This window comes from Marmota marmota, unplaced genomic scaffold (assembly GCF_001458135.2).
Source record: "Marmota marmota marmota unplaced genomic scaffold, marMar, whole genome shotgun sequence".
NCBI classification, from domain to species: Eukaryota; Metazoa; Chordata; class Mammalia; order Rodentia; family Sciuridae; genus Marmota; species Marmota marmota.
The window spans coordinates 20,321,637-20,346,162 of NW_025999949.1; positions in this window are offsets into that span (position 1 = coordinate 20,321,637).

Sequence of the window (24,526 nt, forward strand, 5' to 3'; positions counted from 1 at the left end):
AGCATTTAAAGTAGATATTTACTAACATCTGTTGGTTTTATTATTTTATTATTTGTATTTTTTTCACAAATAAGCAAAAAAGGAACATGATAAAATTAGCCCTGCAACAACCACTCAGCTTTTCTTTTTGACTTTCCCAGGGTATAAAAAGACTGTGGCTACATCATGGCAAACATCTGGTCAGACAGACTTCATTCAAAGAGCTGAACACTTTTCCTAGGCAGCCTCAACATGTGGTTGCTGTGAAGGACTCTTCACTCACTAGCTGTTTATTTTCCCACCCAGATGTTGACAGTTATATTAGGCCATAAATACGGCAAATAACAAACTGATACCTTACTGCAAAATCAATTCATTTCTACACATAAATACCCAAATATTGATATTGAAAGTTCTTATTCAGAAAAAAATGCCATTATGGTTATATGATGAATAACCAAAACAACAATAATCATAACCACAGAACTTCCCTTTAAGTCCTTAATATTTAATTGACAAAAATATTTACTAAAATGAAAGTATTATCATTATCCACTGTAATCATCAAGGAAACTGAGGCATAGTTAGATTTACGATGTAAAAAAAGGCACACAACCGGTACATGATGAAGTAGGAATGATTTTTTTCATTATTGTTGGGTGTGTCAAAATGATCTCAGCATTTCATGGCAGTTCATTTTGACTCTGAGTTAAACGATCAGTGGAGTCACTAGTTTCCTTTGTAAGTTTCTCATTTTCCAATCCATGTGTTGAAATCTCAAAGTATAAATGTTCTGTCTTTTGGAGATAAAGGTATTGTAAATGGCCCACCATCCACAGGGCAAGTTGTAACCTAGGAGCACTATGCTGAACACACCGTGTGGATGAGAGCATTTACAACTCTTATCTCAGGGCCTTCTCAGGTTTACCACCAGGGAACTACACCAATGGCCCATAGACCCAAATTAAGCTAACTAGTTGGCTGATCCAAGCAAATGAATTAATTTCACAAATCTATCATTTTTGAGTACTTGGTGGGCACGGTACCAGGTACTTTAGATGATTAGGAAGTTAGTTTGTTGCTCTCTTTTGGCTACTTCACTTCTCTCCCTTTTATTTGTTGTAGGTAACAATTGTCTCATATGTACACACCATATACTATTCCATCCACCTGACCACTGCTCATTGGTTCAAAAATGCGCATGTGACACAAGCAAGACTAATGACACTACTTCCTCAGAATTTTCCTAACTTCAATTTTCTTCTGTATTCATGAAATTTATTAGAATGTTTGCGCTGAGATGGCTATAATCTTGTTTTTAATTTTAAGGATATACATATTGAAAGAACACAGATCCATGCAAAAAGAAGCAAGGTCAGAGGACAGAATGATAATCAGATAGTTTGAATATACATATATAAATGCATTGATGGTATTTTTCTACTTTGTCTTAGTTTTGCAGTTTGGTTAACTAGACTAAGTATGTTTCTTTTTTTTTTTCTTTTGATCCACCTTAAGCTTCCTGTTTCTGCCTTAATGTTATGTTTAATACACATACATTATCACAAACCACACAGAAACACCCTGATTTATATGCCATTAGTCTGATTTAACAAATCTGAAAATTAAGACCTGGATAGTCGATGTCATTGGCCAAAGCTTGCATAATTAGCCAGTAGAGAGCAGAGGCCAAATTCCAAATTTTCTCATGCAAAAGCTATTCATTAGTTATAATGCTCAAAAGAAACCTACATTAGTGGAAAAAATGCAACCATTTCTTAACACCTGAGATGTCTGAGCATGAATCACAAGAAGGATGTCACATGTGATAATACATATATCTTAGCTCATGATTTTTACTTATTTAGTTTTTCATATAGTCTGTCTAGAACTTTTGGTTACATATTCTTTCATTCAACATGGTGGGCACAAATATAATGCTCAGGCAATGGAATCAAAAGAAGTAATCAAAATAGTTTAATAATTTTGAAGATTTTTTTTAATCATACAGTGGTTAAAAAATTTGCATGGGCTAAAAATTTGCATGGGCTAAAGCATTTACTAAAACACTTTCACAAATATATCATCTTCATCTTGTTTTTGGAAGGAATATGTCTTACCCATGTTACAGACCCCAGTTCACACAATCTTTGACATCACTCTCTATAATTCATAATACTTCCATTTTTTATTAGGAAATCTCACCATTTGAACATTTTTCAATTACCCTATATTCATGGAAATTTCATTTGGCTTTTTGTTTAATAACTGTCAGAGTCATTTTTTTTTAATGTAGAAAACAGTATTTTTCTAAATTCAGCAGATGCGTGGCATTGGAAGTGGAAATGGAGGAGGATGATACAACATGCAGAATGGAAGACTCTGGTTTAGCTGGACCTATTTCCTAGTAAAGAGAGTGAGGCTTACACACTTTCCTCTCTACCAACTCACATCCACTTCATGGAACACATCACTCAATTTTCTGCCCTGGTAAAATCTTAATTACTTTGTGTCATGTATTACTAAGTAATAATTGTAATCTTCAATGTTCGGTCTGCTGTAGCCAAGGCCATGCATTATACAGGTTTCCTAAAATATTGCCAGTAATATGCCAGTTAGTCTGAAGACCTTCTGAACAAGGTTTTGTCATTAATTTTCATGTGTGTGCATACACACACACACACATCTTTTACCAATTACTCATTTGTTCATCATTCACTAACTTATCATTCAAACATTTACTATTACCCCACGATCTAAAATTCCCTCTGACATGATACAATTACACAGTGCCAAAGACTTGCGTTTGTACAGCATTTCCATGTGTCTGGGCTAAAGCAATTTGTCCTTATCTTGCAAAAATTACATCCTAGAAAAAGGGTGTGAGGTTTTATTTTGCTTGTTTGTTTTCTTCTGTTTGTAGCCTGCCCTCGTTCTCGTTCTCGGTCTCCTCCTCTTTCATCTTTAATGTCTAGAACCTCCGGATTCCTCATAAAGGAGAACCACCCCAGATTGATCTTATGCCTTCCCACCATCTGTATGTTCCTAGTATAGCATTTGGTATTTCACTGACATTATGAACAAGATTCAGTCATGAACTTCTTTGTCTGGTCCAGACATAAAGGTGAGTGGACCAATGGGAACAGCTGGCCATTTAGAAACTGTCTTGACTGTTTACTCAAAATTACTTTTAACTATCTTTATGTAGTATGTTCTCACCTTCTGTGCTGATGGTATAGGAGGAGAACTTCTATTAGCAGGTGTCTCAGACTTCATCCAATTTAATCTCTGATCAGTGCAGAAATCACTTGGCCACTGCCTTTCTTCCTTTCTTCAGTAGCTCCAATGACAGACGACTTTCTGGGATCACAGTTCCCAGGTCAGGCTGTGCCTACTGTTAGAATGTTCTTTTTCATATCCTATTGAAAATCAACAGTTGGAAAGCTTCTAGCACAGTGGATGGCATAGAAAAGATATCCAATTCCAGTAAGTATTGGAGAGTTTAAAAAAAAAAATCACAATACCCATAACTTTGAATCTTATGTTCTATGTCTTTAATCCTCACAGTAAATGATAACTTAAGAAAGGAGGGCAATTCTTATAGATCTTGAAGACGTAACACATTAGAAAAAAATAAAAATAAAAAGTTTGGTTTACCTGCTTTACATTGGTTACGTTAATTTATGTGACCAGCTTACTAGTCTCATCAACTATCTTGCAACACTATAACCAGAGGGTACACATTTAACAGTGCCAGTTCCACCAGGTTGTAGTTGTTTTTGATTATGGTCTTTATGTTTTGCCTTCCTATAAATTAAGGTTTTTGTTTACTTAAAATTTTAAACAACTGGAAAAGCCACTGGATTGAAGTTTCTGTTTTTTGTTTCCTAAATTACTAGATGAAGCAGAGGAGAAAGAATTGAAAAAGACCAGGAATAAGCAGAGGAGGAGGAGCCAGAAGAGAAAGGAAAAGAAGACTGACATTCTGTTCTGTGGGCTGGGGATCTAGATACATTGGATTCTCCAAAGTACTGGCCAGTTCTAAGTGATATGTAGGTCAGTTCTCTATCAGCAAATGGTTCCCATGTTTGGAACAAAATAGCCCTTACCATTTTTCCATCTCTTCTTTTAACCGCAGACCGACTATGGAGTGTCTTTGGAGGTCAATCCTTTTCTGGTAAACTGTAGGCTGAAATGATTTGTATTTCATTTCCGGATTATTTGACATCAGCATTCCAGTTGCTCTGTAGCAATCAATGGGATGTATCTGGGAGCGTCCTGGACGTGTCCAGCCTATTGTCACTGATCCTCTGTGGGTTTGCTCTGACAGCTTCCATGTGGGCTCCAGAGAAGGGCTGGGTTGCCAGAGGATTGTAAATATGAGCTTGGGTGAGGCCCAAATCCTCCAGATGTGGCTGTTTCATATTTTCAATGTGAATTCAAGGACCTACCCTCCTCTTTGACAGAGATAACAAGTGTCTCATCTCATAATCAGAAAAATGTGGTCGTTTCAGTGGGGATATCTGCAGACAGATTTTTCTTCAACTTACTCTTGGCTACATATAATAAGCCTGGACTTCTTTTTCCCTCTGGTCAATTTGAGATCCTAAGGCCACGTCTGAGCACTCACTCTTTTTGCTAAGTCAAGGATTTGGGCTCCACCTTCTACTTATCTCTCTGTGGGAGCCAATGTGGTCTCTGACTGGACAAGGAACGTACATGAGGAAGTAACCTGTCAAATGAGTCAGTGCTTGTCTGACCAGAACTTCCTCCTTCTCCTCACTTCCTGTAGGTGCAAGCTCAGATTTAGTGGTGGTAGGAAGTATTTCAACTAAATTCCTGTGGTCATTTTCTCCATTTCCAAGCAGTGGGTCACTCTGTGTGCATGGGGATGAGCCAGGCATTTTGCGTCTCTCTCTGCATCAGTTAAGTGTACTTTTATAAGGCACATTCCCTCCCCAAATGGGAAAACCAACAAAGTATCAAGGCTGAGAAAACAGATTAAACATAACAAAATTTTTGCCCATGTACTAATGGCTACCGTATTGAACTCAATGAAGAACTTGGTGAAATGAAAGGCATTGCTAGAATTCTTGACCATATTTTCTTTATTTCCTCTGATATATGGTATATAAAACTCCAAATAAAACAAATAACATTAATTAGTAGAAGCAGTAGCTCTACTGATATCTTGGCTTTGTTTAGTGCAAAATATTTTAGATATTTAAAAAGTATTTGGGGGCTGGGGCTGTAGCTCAGTGGCAGAGCGTTTGCCTCGCATGTGTGAGGCACAGAGTTTCATCGTAGCATCACATAAAAATAAACAACTAAAATAAAGGCATTCTGTCCATCTACAATTACAAAACAATTTTAAGAAAGTATTTTGGTGTCTACAGTCTTTGACACCAAGGAATAAATCTGATTTTATTTTTAAAAAAGCATTTAGTATACATATCTATGAATATTTACTGCTTCAAAGGCTATATACTTCCATTGCTGAAGAATTAGTTCGCCTTTTTCATCTTTTCTCCTAGTCAAACACACTTTAAGTATATAATGGAGAAACCTCACATCCCTACCAGCTTGTTATCACAGTGGTCTCGATTAGGGATAAGAAGGAGTCAGACACTCCTTAAAAGGGTATGTCAACAAATTGGGGTTCAGAACATTGTCTATGCTGGAATGAGGAAAGATGTTTATGGCCATGTTTTGTGTGATTTTTAATGTTTGAGGATAAAACATGACTAAGTACATTTTTAAAAAAATCTACACAATTCTATAAATTATTTGTAGTATTTTATCACTGTTAAAGTGATGCTTATAAAGAACTAATGATGTGGGGAAAGGCTAAAAATATACACTGTTTAAAAAAGTAAGATACAAAAAAAAGTATAAAATAAGGCTATTTTCATATTTCCAGCCTGATATCATCTAGATAAATGCAAGTAACAGGAACAAAACTAGAAAGAAATGTGCCCAAAACAATAACAGTAATTCCCCATAGAAAGAACTATGCCCAAAACAGTAACAGTAATTCCCCCTGTTCCCTCAAATTATAGACAGGCTTCTGCTGCTTCACACTATAATTCATCTAATGAGTTGATGTTATTTTGATAATGGAATAACATTTAAGTTTGAATTAAGGAAAAGAAAAGAGTGCTCAAAGCAGAAGTGAGCTCATGTGTTCTACTTCCCAAGTTAATTCCCTCCTGAATATCAAGGGATGCTCAGTCTGGGTAAGCAGGGCCATTCACAGATAGCATCCTCCCTTGCCCTAGAACTTCCCAAGTTGTTTCTACCACTCCCTGTGTTAAGCCTCCCCCTCAAAGTCAAGTGCACACCGCTCTGCTTTCAGTTCCAGTTACTCTCATTCCTACATGCCAGAAGAGCTCTCTTACTGGAGGGAGCCTTTCAGAAGCCCCTGGACGCCCTTCACGACTCCCAGCCTCATCTTGAGCTAGCTGCTTTGTAGGCTCTGCCTATTCATGGCGTGGAGCAGAATACTTAAAGATAGCTTTGTCTCCCTGTTGCTGTTGGTTGGCAGATGCCTCTGAAAAAGACAGAAAAACCCATCCACTCTTGGACCGTAAGCTAGCCATTCATGCATTGAAGGCACTGGAGGCTGATGTAATGATAGCAACCATTCATGTTGGCAGACAAGAGAACTGTGTATGTAATACAGAAGACTGGGGTGATTTTAACTAGCCATTCCTCACACAGAAGTGCTAGGGCTCTGATTGGCTGGGATTTGAGAGATTTTGAAGGGGGTAGGGGATGGTCTGCGCTGGTACAATACTTCAGAGGGTGAGTCTCCCTTTTCCTCCCATCTGATAAGTAAAACTCCAGCTTCTAGTCGCATCAACTTTGGAATTAAGCAGTCAAATTATGCGTATTATTATGAAAATAAATCACAAATGAAATTTTATCCACTCGATGCAAAACCATTATGATATTTTTAAATCCCTGAGGTCAATACCTCTAAATTCCTTTTCCCCATGTAAAACTAAAACCATTATTAAACAAAAGGCTCTGGCAAAAAATGAATACTGGGCACTGTTTGGTACCTCAGGAGTACATGCATATAAGGTGATGATTGAAAACATGCTGACTTGAGAAATTTGGGTCTTAATTAATGAGTTGATGATGGGAAAAGAGCTCATTTTCTTTAAAATTTAAAATCCCAATTATAAATGGTTTTGTTTTTGAAAGTTCATCCACAGTTGCTCTTGGTCAGGAGCTGTTTGTTATATAATGGCTGATGTCTAAGACATCTGTGTTCTGCAGACTATCCAAAGAGGTAACAGTAACCTGGGATCTCATTCATGTTTTTGTGAAATAGGTTGTAGGCAGAGACTTTTTCTCTCCACAGGAAATATTCTAGAATCCCACTTAGTAAATCTGTAATGAACAAAGTACAAGAGAGGTTTGAACATGTATTAGATAATGCACTCAGTATTTGAGCCAAAGTATGAATGGTCTTAAGCATCACCTGCCTGATAAATTTTTCTTTTCAAAAATCAGGAAATGTTGACTTAACTTGTTCAGACATTTTCTAAACTCTATTTTTAATGCAATTATCTGAACAGAGTTAACATGTAATTTTCTGCAGCTAGGCTGATATATTAGGTTTCACTAATCATCGTTCTATTTTATTTTCCTTAGAGTTAATTTTGTTGTCTTGCTAAATGAAGGTGATAGTAGGGCTCGAAGATAATCATATGGGTTTTAAACAACTGTGGACAATCACTTTATCTATTTATGGGTCCAGTTTGCACTCCCATTCCCATCTCACTGTGGTAAGAAATACTAGTAGAGATAAACAAAACAGAAACTATGAAAGACAAAACAAAACAAAAACAAACAAACAAATAAAAACATGATTGAGAATAAAAATAGAAGGAAAGCATCAATCTTTCCTCATACATTCTTTTCCTAAATTTTTTTTAGTTATATATGGACATAATATCTTTATTTTGTGTATTTATTTTTATGTGGTGCTGAGGATCAAACCCAGTGCCTCACATGTGTGAAGCAAGGGCTCTGCCACTGAGTCACAACCTCAGCCCACTCCTCAGATATTCCTAAAATATATACACAACGTATATGATACAAAGCTGGCCACTGCTCCCAAAATGCTTCAGGTACTTGAGATGAATATTCAGATGTAAATATAATAATCTAACTACAACGTGGATAGAATATATCAAGAGATGTACCATTTATTAGGGTACATGAAAGAGTCAGAAACCTGATTCAAACTGAATTAAGGACAAAATTGTTTGTCTTAAATTCGCGAACTCTAAGGATAGACTAGCTAGATCTAGGAGCTTAAATTCCATCCTTGGGACTCAACTTATGCCTATCTTCTGCTGTGATTCCCTCATGGAGTGAATGCTAAGCTCACCTGCTACCCAACTCTGGTCCAACAGAAAGAAAACTTCCTTATTCTTCTTACTTCCAGAAATGTGCAGAGAATCATTTAGTTCTTATTGTCCAAATCGGATACTCACACTGGAGTTCAGGAAAGGGTCTGCCTTACTCTAGCTTCATAGACTCAGTATAGGGACTGCATTTTTCGCCAGGAAGAATCAATATTATCAGCAATAAGAGAAGTGCACAGGAAAGCCTTCATAATTGTCACTAGAGGACACAGAGAAATCTGTTGGAATGTTTAATTCATTATGAAAAGATTTATGAATTCTTTGCTAAGCACCCTAAAAAGGTTTATGAAAGAAAGAAACTGCTCCTTTGGCCTTAGACATTGGTCTGTAAAGAAGAACTGATGCTGAAAGAATTATGATTGTTTCCCTTTGAGAAAGATTTAACATCTGGTCAATTATTGTTTCTCTAGAACTCACTGTGTCAAACTCACTGTGTCTGAGCACCTAGATTAGGATTTCAAAGTGAAGATAGATTCAGATGTAGGATATTCCTTGGATTACTAGATTTAAAATTCTTCAAATAAAAATTAAGACAACTGGGGAAAAGTGTGTCTCCAAAGCAATGGGAGGTGGATAGGTGAAGAGGTTTCAGGCTGTTCAGGCCAAGATAATTTAGTAATGAGCAACTATATTATTTAAAATAAAGTTTAGTGGGCTGGGGATAGAACTCAGTTGGTAGAGTGCTTGTCATGCATGCACAAGGCCCTGGGTTCAATCCTCAGCACCACAAAAATAAATAAATAGTTCAGTGTGGCTTCACTAGGGATGATGAGCTCAGAGCTGATGCTAGGAGTGCTATGGAAGAGATGGGAAAATTTTGTCCCCAAATTATTCAGGTAGTCACATGTTCTGAGCTAGATTCTTTCATGTTCACTGCCCACCTTTAATTCAGCTATTTCCCAGTATTGATAATGACTAAAGCAAGTTGATCACCCAGAATGATCTTACCACTTGGAATTGTGGTCCCTAGAAACAAGATATGGAGTATTCCTGTTTCCCTGCCCCTTGCAACTTTTTTTATTTGTTGGTTTTGTTATTCAGACTCAAATTCCAACCATCACTGAAGGTGAGCTTGGGTGGCACCCTAATCTTCATACCAAACCGGTCAAATTCATAATCCTGAGCATCTGCCTAATTTCTTTCCTCTCAATTTCTGCCTCTCTCCAGCTCTGCCTAAAAATAAATTATATCCAAAACTCCAGCCTCTCTCAATATTTTTAGTATTCAGATTTGCATCCTGACTCTTTAAGTCTATGATTGATGAAGGAGTTCGTGTATGGGCATCTATCTCCCAATTTGATATGTAAGGTAGAATAAAGTCTCTCCCTGAGGTGATGTCCATACTCCAGGCCCCAGAAACTATAAATACTTTCATGGCAAAACACTTTGCAGATGTGATTGAAGTTATGTATCTTAAAATAGGGGATTATCCTGGATCATCCAGGTTGGCCCAATCTAATCATATTTATCTTAAAAACATGGTATGAGTCAGAAAGATGTAGCAGAAGAGGTAAAAGAGTGAATGGGAAGTCAAGGAGGTCCAAATGTGATCAAGATTTGAGACACTCTGTTCCTGGCTCTGAGATGTAGGGGTCCATGTGCAGGGATTGGAGATAGGGCTGAAAATAAGCCCCTCAGCTAACATCCAGCATAAAAAATGGGGCCCACAGCCACACAACTACAAGATATCAGAGTCCACCTACAACCTGAATAAGCTTGGAAGGGGGTTCTTTCAAGAGCCTGGTGTCAGTCAGCTTTCTGTAACTATAGCAAATATCCATGATAAATCAAATTAAAAAGAGGACAGGTTTGCTGGGTGCGGTGGCACACGCCCGTAATCCCAGTGGCTTGATAGGCTAAGACAGGAGAATCATGAGTTCAAAGCCAGCCTCAGCAACTGCAAGATGCTAAGCAGCTCACCTCATAGTGGCCAGAAAGCAAGGAGAGAGAATGAAGAGAGGCAGGGTCTCAATATCCTTTTCAAGGGCATCCCACGAGTGACCTGACTTCCTTCTACTAGGCTCTGTCTCCTAAACATTCTACCACCTCCCCAGAGCCCACAGACTTACAACCAAGCCTTCAACAGATGGGCCATTGGGAAATGCTTACCCAACCATAGCAAGCCCCTAATGAGAGCCAGGCTGGTTAACATCTTGATTTCAACATTGTGAAACACAGAACAGAGAAATTGGTGAAGCAAACCTAGACTTCTGACCTAGAGAACTATGAGATAATAAATTTGTATTTTTTTAAGCACTTAGTGGGAAAATTTGAACAGCAGGAATAGAAAACAAAATAAGTATGTTTCTTATTGGAAAATCATGAATTTGGAGAAGAGGAATCCATGGCCGTTCAAATAGAAGTGTTTTCTGGTGATGCTCTATTTCTCTGACTTTAGTATTTTAGTGTTTTATTCGGGGGGGTGGGGCAGTAGGGCTGGATACCTGTGATTGAACTCAGGGGTACTCAACCACTGAGCCACATCCCCAGCTGTATTTTGTATTTTATTTAGAGACAGGGTCTCACTGAGTTGCTTAGCACCTTCCTTTTGCTGAGACTGGCTTTGAACTAGCGATTACCCTGCCTCAGCCTCCAGAGCTGCTGGGATTACAGGCATGTGCCACTTCGACGGCCAGTTTTAACCTTGTTTACCAAAAAAACAAGAGATTGTTCATTAAACTGGATAATGCCCAACAAAAGCTTTTCTTAGAGGTTTCAAATCAGTATCTAAATGACAGGCATGGTTTATTGTGAGATAAAGAGACTTTGAAGAGGTAAGAAGTGGAAGATGTAAAACCAGGCACAGGAGTTATTGTGAATCCTACTACAACATGCCTAGTCCTGGAGTGAGGAACAGATCTTTTGTGACTTGAAGACAAGTCTTTGTTTTTGGAAGCCCCTGTTGTAAGCCTCATCATATCTATTGGAAAAAAATTAAAAATAAGAATGGTAAGGGCTGGAGTTGTGGCTCAGTGGTAGAGTGCTCACCTAGCACATGTAAGGTCTTGTATTCCATCCTCAGCATCACATAAAAATAAGTAAATAAAATAAAGGTATTGTGTCTATCTATAACTAAAAAATAAATATTAATAAAAATAAATATTAATAAAAAGTTACATTATAGGGAAATAAAACCATTGTCAGACTTGGTTGTTTTGCCTCCAAGAAAGGGTCCTTCTGTGGTATATTGTGTATTCCTGTGATGTGGTGAATGACTTTATCATCTACATCAGAAGGATTAATTGAATAGGGTCGCATTAATTTTTGACCAGTGTGCCACGCCACATGAAAATGAATCAGGCTGTGAGGGAAAGTTCTGCTCTAACAGCCCTCAGACGCTCTAGGCTTCTTATCTGCAAAGGTGTCTATATGCACCTTGAGCTATTTCCAAACTTGTACTTTGGGTATTTCTTTTGGATGTAGACCTTCTCTTAAATAACTTTTTCCTGCATAAAAAAGAGACAGAAGTTATTGCAACTTGGGGACAAAAAGGCCACCTGTGCTACTTCCTCACCACCAGGTTAGGGCTAGAAATGAAGAAAGCTCACCATCTCTCAGAGAAATCAAAGAATGTGAACTTCTAGGGAATAACAATCAAAGCATGCCCGAATGTGTAAATAAGGAAACCTCAGTTGCTTAAGTTCCTAAGATTCTTCAGAAATGTGAATAGTATCAAAGAGATAGGAAACTTCTCTTGTAGTGTCCTTGGTTTGATGGGGATTTCCTCAGGAGGCTGTGACTGTGAGGACTGAGGATAATCCTTTGTCTTGTAAGAAAGCAGATGGCTGCTTGTCCTCACAAACAAAACATCCAGAAGCTCCTCAGGTTGGGACCAAGTATCAAGTCCTTTGGAAATGGCCACTCCCAACCATTCCTTTTCTTTTTTGAGCACATTTTACCCACTAGTCCCTTCATTCCAATTGCTCCTATTTTAATGAATGCTCTGTAACACAGGTGAATTCTCACTAAAAATGAAGACGCTTACACAACTTAATAAAGACAAATGGAAAAAAAAATTGAATTCCCATACTCTCAAAGCAAGGCCCTAAATTGACTTGTCATATTTTATAGACTCATGCATTATTTATCTGAACCTTTCAATTTCATTCCTTTGTTCAAATAGGAGTCAAATCATGGAAAGAAGCAGATGTGTTCAGCCAAGACAATAATCCTAAGGCAGGAAATATTTTAACAACCCTGATGCACCTAAAAGAAGTCCAGCTCTTCACAATGACAAGCATACACAGTTGCTAGTCTCCAGATGCTCTAAAAATATTATGAAGATTAAATATGCATATTAATTCTATGAGTTTAAAGATGGCGTTAAGAGTTATTTCTCACTCTCACCTCTCCCTGAAATTGTAGTTGGCATCATTTTGTACAAATCCAGAATTCTAAATCTAGAGTTATGTAAATTCAGAGAGACTCATTGCTTTATCTATTACCAACCACCCTGTTAAGGCAACAGTCTTATTGCTTGAACTATTAACAGTATTTGACTTCTTCCTTTGTTTTCTTTGCTTACTCCCATACTCATCCCATAGGTTAAGTCCTGTCCACTTCTCTCCATCACAAGTACAAATTACCATCAATCTCAATTCATCCTCTGTAATAGCCACACTTGTCTTTCTTCATGTATTTTCTAATCAGCAGCCTTATAATTGATCTCTAAAGAGTGTAATCATAGCATGTCAATTTTATGTTTAAAACATGCCAAAAGCTTTCTTTTAAAGATCATGTTTTTAATGTTTCAGTTTTATGTCTCTTTTCTCTTTCACTGAAAAATCCGACTCTTTATGATTGTTAATTCATTGACTTATTTGCTTTATATGTGTGTGTGTACATGTGTGCATGTTTCAAAATGGCATTGCCATATTGTCATTAATAATGACTCCGCTCAGCACAAGACAAGTTTCCTTTGCCCTTCAGATATACAGAATCAGAGATACACAGACAAAACATTGACTTTTTGAATTTCTATGATTATTTCTCTGATAGAGAAAAAGCTCATTTTATTTTTTCCAGCTCTTAGAGATAGCCTGTTTATTTTTGCTATACATTTTGTTTAACTAGCAAAGCATTTTCATGGTTTGGCAGTCTTTTTCAGTGCCTCCTCCCCTTTATTCTGTCAACTTTAATGCTATGACCAACTTGTCTTCTTCCAGGAAGTTATAGGGGGACATTATTATTGGTATCACATTACATTGAACAATTAACACAGGGAGAATTGACATCTTTATTATGTTGAGTCATCCCAACCAAGAATATGCAATATTTTTCCTTTTATTCAGTTTACCTCTGTATCTATATGCAGGTTTTATGCATTTCTTTTTATGGTCTCTGCACCTCTTCTTTTTAAGTTCTCTCTAATTGAGTGGTTGATTATCTTTTTGAGAAACGAGAATCTCAACAATGCTAGGAAACAGAAAACCAGGAGTGAAGACATTGCAGTAATCCTAGTTACTGACACTGGCTCACTATGCACATGGAGACAAAACATCCTGAGCTGAGACTTCTAGGCAGCAAGCAGTTCATGATTTTAAGCAGCAAATAGGTGCTTAAAGCATTTTTAAATTGGATAGCTTATAAGAGGAAATTAGCTGTTAGCAGTGCAGCGCCCTCTGGTGGCCCAGATTCAAAGATGTATTTTTAAAAACCAGATGCTGGAATAGAATGAAAATATCCAATATTTACTGATCACTTTCTATCTTCAAGGCCTTTTGTTAAATAATTTACATGTATTCTCTCATTTAAATCTGTGAAAAAAGTCATGTGAGATATGTACATATTCTTCCTTTCTTAACAGCAGGACATTGATACTTACAGAGGTTAAGTAACTTAAACCAGACCACAGCTAATTGCCGGGGATGCTAGGATTCTGTGGTTCAGATATATTTTATTCTTATATACCATGTTATTCTATATATAATTATATGAATATGGGAAGAACACTACCCTTAGATGATTTATGAGATCGTATGATCCACACCAGAATTACGAATGAATGAATGAATGAAAATCCAGAAAGAAAGCTACAGTCAGCTATCTGTACTGGGTCCTAGGTCCCCTGACTACTCATTCTTGATTTTATTTTACTGCACAAAAGGTACAGGAACTTATTTTATTCAACTTTTCTTTCTTGTGATTGATGTTTCCTCAGGACAGTAGTCAGCTCTGTACAGCTTTATAATAAAACGAGGAAGGGACAGAACAATCTTTACCAATTTTGACAACTCATTAGCTACACTCTATAAAAGAGATTTAATTGCTTGCCTTGTATCCTGCTTTCAGCTTTCTTCTCCAGTTACAAATATCAATTAAATTCTAATAACAAAGAGTCTTGCTGCAGTTGACAAATAATCCCTTTCAGAAGAATTGCCCTTGGTGACTCTCCACAGGCAAAATTTACAATTCTTTCAGCCACAATTCCTTGCTGCTGTTTCCTGTAACATCAGATGTGACAGGTCTGCCAGGATAAGAAACAGGCTTACCCTTTGAGGGCATTTTCCCATATAATGAGGTGGCCCCCACAGAAATCACAGTGCCAGTGGTGACAGGCCACTATAACTTCTGAGTGCTGAACATACTGCTGCCAATCATTTATCCTGCTGACCAACATCAGCCAAGGGTCAATTTCCTAGCATGATGTTCTGATTTTGTAGTTGTTGATGATATGATAGTTTACGGGTGACAAGGAGGAAAGCTGTGTTCCCGCAATAAAAATTTTCAAAGAGACAATGTAAGCTGTGTCTTAGGTAGTAGTCTATGCAATGGGAGCCTACAAAGATTCTGCACACAGCCCAGAGTGCACTTGTCTCCAGTCCTGGGATTCAAATAAAGGCTGGTTCACCAACTGGCCAGAATGTGGTGGAGCTCCTCAAGCAGTAGATTGACAAGATGATTTCAAATTCCTTCCCAATCCTTACAACAGCATGATTTCTCTCTATTGTCCATTACTCTTAATCTGCTTTGTGTATTCATTTGCTTTGGCTACATATCTGTCATTTTGAAAAATCATAAGAACTTGAATTCCTGCCATCAGGTAGCTGTCTATAAAACATAGAAATCCAAGAGTGTGTGTGATGTGATGTGATGTACACACAAGAATTTGTTAAAAAAAAGAAACAAATAGTTATATATATATATATATATATATATATATATATNTATATATATATATATAACACATGTTTCCATGTTACATAAGGAGTAGTGCAATCAGCTGAAGGTAGTGAACAAAAAATAGATGGCTCATAAGCTATAAACATAGGTATCTTCAATATATATAAAGTCCTGTCATGTCAATGGAACCTGACTTGTTTTATACAACTCAAATAAGGATAAAGTTAGGATAAAAAATTATGTGTTAGTGTAACAAACTTGCTAGCAATCAGAGCTTCTTGAAGGTAGAATAGTGTCCCTCACTTTTGATACGTTCTGTATCAGTGAAGCTTTCAATATACCCTTCAGACTGTTTGAGAAGAATATTAAATAGGTGAATCAAGTATTATGTCCCTTGCCATTCTGAGATTTTTTTTTCATTCTATGAATCTAGTTCTACTGTCTTTATTTCTGAAATAGTACCAGAAAGTCTTTCTGAAGTCAATCAAGTCTTTTCCAGAAAGTCCATAACTCTCAGATCATCTCTACAAGGCAAACAGATTGGTCATGGTCTTATCGTTGTCATTTGTAACCCTTCCACTGGCTACTTCACATGGCCAAGAAAGGAATGCTTTCCCCAAAGAAAGTCCCCTTGCAATTAAGTTCTACAAAACATGACACTCACAGCCTATAACTTTTAGATCACTTCTCCTGGGAAGAGTCAAACTTCATCATGCCATTAAGTGAAGGGATACCTACCACAGTCAGGAAACCAAGTGGGAAAGTATATCTGTCATGGCCTTTAGCCACCCAGAAGGAGCTCCAAGAATCTTAATCCTAAGTGAACCATGAAACTTCGGGGCAGGCGGCTTGCAGCTGGGGATTTGTTTGCCTATGCAAATTCCATCATAAATCACCTCATCCTCAACTCAAAGGCCAAGGCAAAGGCCACAGTGCCTGTGTGGAATCATTGGGTCACAGAAACTCTGGGTTGGTGAGGCAAACCCTTCATAAACTGGTTTAGTCTTTTATGAAGTTGGTTGCTTTAACTTCCCATTTGAGAGATGAACAAACCAAGATCCTAGGTAAAATAGTCTCTCCTTAATTTTAAGAGTCTATTATGATAGGAAATTCTACCATCTGGTGCTCTACTTCCTCTCCAACCAGTCTCTTAGATCAGCCACTTCAATTCCTGTTAATGTTTCAAAAGCTAGTTGTGGTGAGAACATGGCGACACCGGGTCAGCGGATAAGCCATCTTTGCCTCTAATCGCTGACTGTGTACTGTGTATCGCCGGCTGTGACTAAACACTCCTAAGCATTCCTCCACTCACGTCATCAGTTCTGGTTGCCTTGGTGAGGAGTCACAACATGTGTCTCTTGACAAAATGCTTTCTGTTCTAAGAATATTTAATGGCTTCTTTCTACTAGCTCTGAGTAGTTGCAGTGAGGCAAAAAAGATAGGTGATTCTAAGAGGGATGGGAGTAGGCCAAGGGAAGGGAGAGAGGGAGAGAGATAAAAGGCAGAACACACTTAAGGATAAATCCCTCTGGTAACATCATTGCACTGACTTTGTCTGGACACGAATACAAACTTCCTGCTGGATGTGGAGTTGGAAGATTTGAGCTCTGTCTCAGTCGCACAGACTAGCTCAGCAGGAAGGGGAGCAGCATTCATCCTCTGTGAGGCTCAGCTGCTCCCAGCAGAAAGAGATAACGCCCCTGGGAACTCAGCACACACTCACATTAATGCACACTCACACACACTCACACACATAATCACACACTCATATCCACTAATGCATATATGCATACACTCACATACACACTCACACACACATATACACTAACATACATGCACTTACATATTGAAACACTCACATACACATTAATTCATACATTCACACACACATTCACACACTCATACACATATAAACACACACACACTCATACACAGACACATACCCTTACATTCATACACATACATGGTCATACTCAAACACAGCCACATTCACACACACATACTCACATACATATATATATTCTCACACATACTTACATAGTTATACACGTAGTCACACATGTTAACTTGCATACACTCACACACTAACACACTCTCACACATGCACACACATTCAGTATCACACACACATTAACACAGTTATACACACACATATACTCACACACACCCTTTCACACTAACTCACACACCCACACTCACACACACACTCATAAACTCATACACACATGCACACATATACCCCATGTGGTGCCTGTGAGGTTTGGATTAAATAAGATGGCATATGGGGAAGTTCACCTGAACACTACCAACATGTAGAGAAGACAATCTGGTGTGTGAAGCTGGCCTTCAGAAGACAACAATACTTGGTTGCTGCAGATATCATCTAATGATAATTCTGGGAGGTTGTCACCACCTCAGTGTTATAATTTTTACTCCAATTTCCAATCATGTGACATTGAATAACTTACTCAAATCCCCAAGTGTATTTGTCCTCATATAAAAAGGGATAGCAGTCCCTTCTCTATCTCCTTCTGAGAATTATTGTGAAGAAAGGAGGAGTCAGGAGATGTGAAATAAAATACTTTGTGAAAGCTGTATTATGTCTGCAATAAAAGGAATCTTATTTTTATTGGACCTTTGGTTCCTGTGGTTCTGACCTGCTGGATCCTCTTGGGAAAGGATGTAGAGAGAACAGGCTTCGAGGCCTGTGAAGCACCTGGATGAATGATTAAGGTAAGGACTCTAGGATAGGAATCCCAGTTCTGCCATTCTGTGGACGCACAACCTTAGGTGAACTTGCTAGTTCTTGATGCCATGGTTTCTTTTATATTTAATAGGATAAAAACAGAAGTTCACAGGGTTAAAGATAGAATGAGTTCATCTATATGAAGTGTTTAGAGAAGTGTACAGCATACCCAGAACACGCTCTAAGTACTAGCTATTGCTGAAAATTATTCCCTTTCCAGTTCAGCCTAATTTGGATCCTCTTCCCCCAGGATTAACTACAAAAAAAAAAAGTCATTGGGGAAAGGCATGAAAAAGCAGGTTAATAATTATCTGTTAGCTTGTCTTCCAGGGTCTGTCATTTCTAAGGACTCTTTGGTCCTGGAGGTCCAAAAACTAATTGCTGCAAATTTCCCTAAGCCAATCTGGTTGTTCTCAATTCTTGGGTTTTTAATCTTTTCTTCTTTTTTTTTCCCTTTGTAAATTCAGGAAATGTTAGGGTGGTGGACATTTTCTGCACAATTGTACTACTAGGTTAAAAGAAAGCTAGCAAGCCTGGGGACAAATTCGACTACCTGTATTTGGTGGGTAGTTGGGAAATAGGTAGTAGTCAAATACTTCTAGCAAAAGTGCAGTGGAGTCCCAGTCTCGTCCCTTAGATGCTGCAGTAGAACCTCTGGTAGAAGGGTCACCAAAGACAAGTGTGACCATATTCTCGTTAAGACATAAGGAAAAGTCTGGTTGGAGTCACACAATAGTCTAAATAGGACAGGGAGGTGCTTACAAAGGAAGTTCTGATTCTAATATCCATTCCTGGCTCCACACATTCCTGTAGAATTTACCTGCCATCTCTGCAAGGGAAGAGATGCTCAGAACATTCCAGCCAGACTCCATACATAAAACCAGTCTCGTTAATATTTGTTTCTCATATCATTATACTCTGGTTTCATTAATCAAACACTATGTTAATATCCATTAGATAAATTAATGACTTTGGTCTCAAGTAAGGATGAAAAGAGTGGATAACTTCTGTGATTGCTGCCTCTGAGGTGGGATCTGGGATATAAATTCCCAATTAGATCAAGCAGTCAACCCATTCCTAACCCCACAAAAATGCTCTAAGTTTCAGGCAATTTTCTAAATTTCACAGCATAGAACACTTATGGTGGGAACAGCTACGTATTCCAGAGAATGGCAGTGCATTTGAATTATCCTGTCCAAGAATTTCTCAAAAAGTTCTTCTGGCTTTTTGGACTAAACATCGTCATCAAAGAGATGCTGTTTGGAATTGATCCAAACTCTTTAGACAGCTTCCTTCAACTCAAGAATTGAAGTCATTGTTCTCCTTCAGGCCCCATTAGCCGCAGCCAGACAGTTGCTCTTATAAAACCAATGCTCTCCCATTTTTTTTTAAAACTTTGTCTCCACTGATACTTTTATCTTGGAGGCTCTTTCCCACTCATCTAGTAAGCTGATATTCAAGCCTACTTACCATGTATATTCACACCTTCCCCCTTAACAAAATTTTCCTCATTCTTCCAATATAAACCTCCGACTTTCAAAATGTACTCTTATTTTAACTTCTAATTTAATTGTGTATTTGCCTCTACTAGACTGCAGTTTCCTGAGAGAGTAAATATGTCTGCTCTGTCTCTCTAGTGATTGCAGCAAACATCAGTTGCCTTGCTCAGGTCAGCCCGTCGCTACCTATGGGAAGGGCTCATTCCTTAGGGGGTACACAGAAGATCTGTGTTAGTTTAGTGCTGTTTTTCTCCACGTATCAGGTATGCAAACTTGTGAGAGACTCTGACTTTCCACCTATAAAATTATAAATAATTATTTCAGGATTGCTGTAAGATTTTTTTTTAAAAAAAAGATGTAATAAAATGAAATAAAATTAAAACCTTTTATTCACCGTGAATACAAGATACAATAATGTGTCACATAAGAGACATTTCAGTCAACAATGGACTGCAGACATCACAGTAGTTCCAGAATATGGGATCACCCAGGGATTTTGCAGCCCTCCTAGTTTGTATAAGCATACTCTGTGATATTCACACAATGAAAAATAATTTAACCATGTACTTCTCATACTGTGTCCCTGTCTTTAAGTGCTGCATGAATGCATGACTGAGTTCACCTATTCAAAAGAATTCTACAATTTAGGGAATTCATAGAATTAAAGGCTACTTAATAAATCATCATCGCTTTAGAAATTAGAACAACAGGCCAAGGAAGAATTGCCGTAGACTAAAATTAGCCAGCAGATTCTGTGACTCTCCTTTTGACAGTTTATTTTCTGCATCTTCTTCTTGTGAGCTATTAACAACTTAAAAATTACATGGTTTGCAGGAAGACCCCGAGGTTTATAAACAATGAACTACATATCCTTTTAGTTTGCCTTATATTTTAAAGAAAACATGGTTAATTAAAAATTGGATTTTACTGCTCTGCTCTGAAGAAGGAAAAATTCGATGAATTATTTTCCATATTAAGCATTTTGAAAGTGAAAGTGTCAACATAGTTATGAAGGAAAGTTTCCTCTTGATCAGATTAACTTCTTGACCATTTCTTTTTTTCCCCCTCTTTCTTCCTACTATTAATGTTCACATCTCATAGATCTGCACTGGTTTTCTTGGAACCCCATTCCATGTCTTATTCATTCATTTAGGTGGAATCATATCTTAGGACACAAAGAAACTCAACCCTTCTTTCTCATAGGGTCATTGTGATAATTAAATGATAAATTTGATAATTTTGTTGTATATGGTTTAATGCAAAAATATAGTTAAATTCTAAATAAAGATTTTTTTGATCCAGTGGTCTACAATGTCATTGATATTAGTTTAAATTTAATGAATACCTGGTTTAAATGTACTCATCAGTTGTTGACCTTAGGCAAGTTGATCAACCTACCTATGTCTCATTTTCTTCATCATGCAATTGAAATTAAACACAGGTACCTAATATTATTGTAATAAGTACATGTTTAGCTCCCAGTACATTCCCAGTTGTGTAGTTGGGCCTCAATAACTAGAAACTCTTTTTAAAGTATCACTGACTAGTGCAGGTCTTTATCATTGTGTCTATACCTGTATTCACTATTATAGGGAGCAGGATAGATATTGGGTCTCCTCTTCATTGTTGTAGACACATAATCTAGAATAGTTCTGAATAAATAATGTGTAATAAGTGAAGCTATGGATGAATGAGGCTTCAAGGAGCCTTAGGAGAGACATCTCTGATAATTTTCAGTCTAGTCTTTAAGTCTTCACATTTGATACAGATCAATCCTTTGTGACTTTGTGATACAAGTCTGGAAACTGAAGCCATTCATACAATGCTCCAGTGCATACAACACGTGAAATTCTTTCTCTATTTTTCCTTGATCTAAAGTGATTTATACAGTCATCTTCTGGCCTTAAATAAGCGCTTGAAGATGTGGTAAGAATAAAGTAAAGCAGCATACAACTTTTGATGAAAATGAAATAGCTAGGGCTGTTCTGTGGGCATTATGAATGATTTACCTAAATCTTGATTTCGTACTTCTTTTTAGTTTCATTTTTTAAATTTTTTTTCATTTGTTATGGATTTTTATTTTATTCATTTATTTATATGTGGTACTGATGATTGAACCCAGTGCCTCACACATGCTAGGCAGGTGTTCTACCACTGAGTCACAACCCCAGGCCCTTGATTTTGTACCTCATAATGATCCCATCAGCCTTTCCACTTTCTACCTCTTGTCACCCTGAGTGATTCTGTAGTGTCACATATTTGGAGACTGAAGTACCAATTATCTCATTAAGTCACAGGACTCCATGATGTCTGCTCACAAAAGATGGAATCCTCCTCCTCTGTGAGTTACCTTGCATTCTTGACCATCCAGGAGTGAGGTTACTATGGTTGTGTTGACAGTTTTGTGATAAATACATATCTCTTTTTCATAGTGAACTTTAATAGCTTTTCCACATCAATTTTCTCTATACAGTTCTCATAACAAATCTGTGAAGGAGGTTGGAAATTATATTATTATTTTAGAGATTCACAAATTGAAGTTCATGAAGGTGATACCATCTCAGAGAGTGATAATTTATCACCAGTAAAACATGGTCCTAATTTCATCTTTCAAATGAGTTGAGTGTTTGAACTTGGGGCATTCATGACATTTAGGTAAAGATTAGCTTTTCTTTAAAATGATTATGTGTAGAAGACATTGCCCTGGTTTCTTTCCAACTCCAAGATTCAGTGTTCCATAGCCATCTCTATCATAATTAGATAAACTGGTAACTCTCAAATGTAGGTCTTCTGAGCTTTGAAGGAGTAATTTTTCTAGACACCTGTCAATGGCCAACACGAAAAGAGTCCTGGCCATATCCTTTTTGCCAGAGGTTTCCAGACATGGATGCATATCAGATTTACTTGGATAATACTGTCAAAAATACAAAATCTGGGGTTCCTTCTGAAAGATTCTGATCACACAGGTGTGGTTTCTCAGCTCATTTTGGAGTCTGTTAATCTAAGTCATGAAATAGACTCCTAAATATATCAGTTCCATAAACTTTCTTTGAAGGAGTGCCTATAAAGGAATCTGGCTGTCACTTGACACAAACCAATTAAATGAGTAAAACAGGTTCTATTGGGGATATTCAAGTAAACTCTTCAAATTACATTTTTTTCTAGGAAGTCTGAAATACAAATCATAGTTATTTTCTTTCTCAGATTTTAATGCAGAGTCATGTGATAGAGAAATGGGCAAAAAAAGCACAATACTTCAGATCCCACCATCATCTTTGACAGTGGGAAATTGTACTGGATCACTTTGCCCTGAAAGTAGCTTTCAGAAGGAATAAATCAATGTGGTTAGAATCCATCAAACACTTGAATTGTAGACAAAGACTTTTATCTTCTTATTTCTTACATAAAGATGAGGCAGCATGCTCCTGCTGTTAAGTGGAACCTAAGTGGAAGAGAAGAAGGACCATTTTTTTTTGAGCTGATAATCACCTAAAAAGGAGCTTAAAAAATTCTAGAAGGATTTCAGTTGGGGTTTTTGCTAAGCTCAAAAATATTCTAAGTTTTAAGATTTTTTTTTTCAGGTTACACACAATAAAGTTTCAACTTCTGAAAATGAGACCATTCAAAGACAATCACATAGTATAAATCCATGCAATATCTTTCTTATAAACGGTCTGCTAGAAATGCTTTTCTAATTTTTTTTTTCATAAAATAAACTGAACATTTTCAAAAATAGCATAGTTGCCGCAGTCTAGCTGGGCACAAATCACCGAGCTGCCACAAAGCACTTGTATCTATAAACAGGAAACTTTATTGCCTGAACTCCAATAGCATTCCACGCACACTCTCCAGGAACTCTCCGGGAACTCTCCCGAACACCACGTGGCTCCTCCAGCAACCACCAACCAGAAATCCCCCCTTGGGCACTTCCCCAACAAATGCGAATTCTTCAGGAATCCCCAGGAGAGCTCAACGGGACTCAACGGGAACTCCCCGAGAACTCCAAAGTAGCAGGCCGAGGCGGACAGTAAAGGTCTAATATACAACCAAATCAATCCAGCATCATCTTAATGGCTCGCCTCTCAACCAATACTATTGGCAAAATGCCAGGGGCCATTCCGACTGGGCTGTGGCTCTCAGCACATAGTTCTCAAAGTAACCTTCTGTCTTGGTCACACATATGACAGAAATTAAGAACACCCATTAATGGTGACCTTTTGTTCAGACCATCTGCCCAGGAAGGTGGTATTGCACAGTAGAAAGTCAGACAGGACAAGGTCTGAGTGCTGACTCTCTTGTTCTTATGCATGTGAATTTGGGCATTACCACACCCCCTCTTAACCAACTTCCTGCTCTTGTCCTTGTTCTTCACTCTATTCTTGCTACAAGACCTAAAGACATCCAGCCAGAATGCAATCTGGACTATCCCACTGTGCTGCTCCAGCTTTCTAGTGGCCACCATCTTCTTTAGAGCCAGAGCCAAAGTTCTTACAATGGCTAAACATGACCCTACATGACCTCAGGGTCTCCTTTGTCTTTCTTGACCCTAATTTCATCTTTCCCTGTTCACTATACTCAGACTTTCTTGGCTTCCTTATTACTCCTCACACATTCCTGGAGCACCCAGTTTGGAGCTTTTCACCTGTTTTCTTTCTGCCTGAACTACTGTTCATCAGATATCCATGTGACTCATTCCTTCCTGTCCTCCAGGCCTTCACAAAGGCATTGTTCCCTCACTG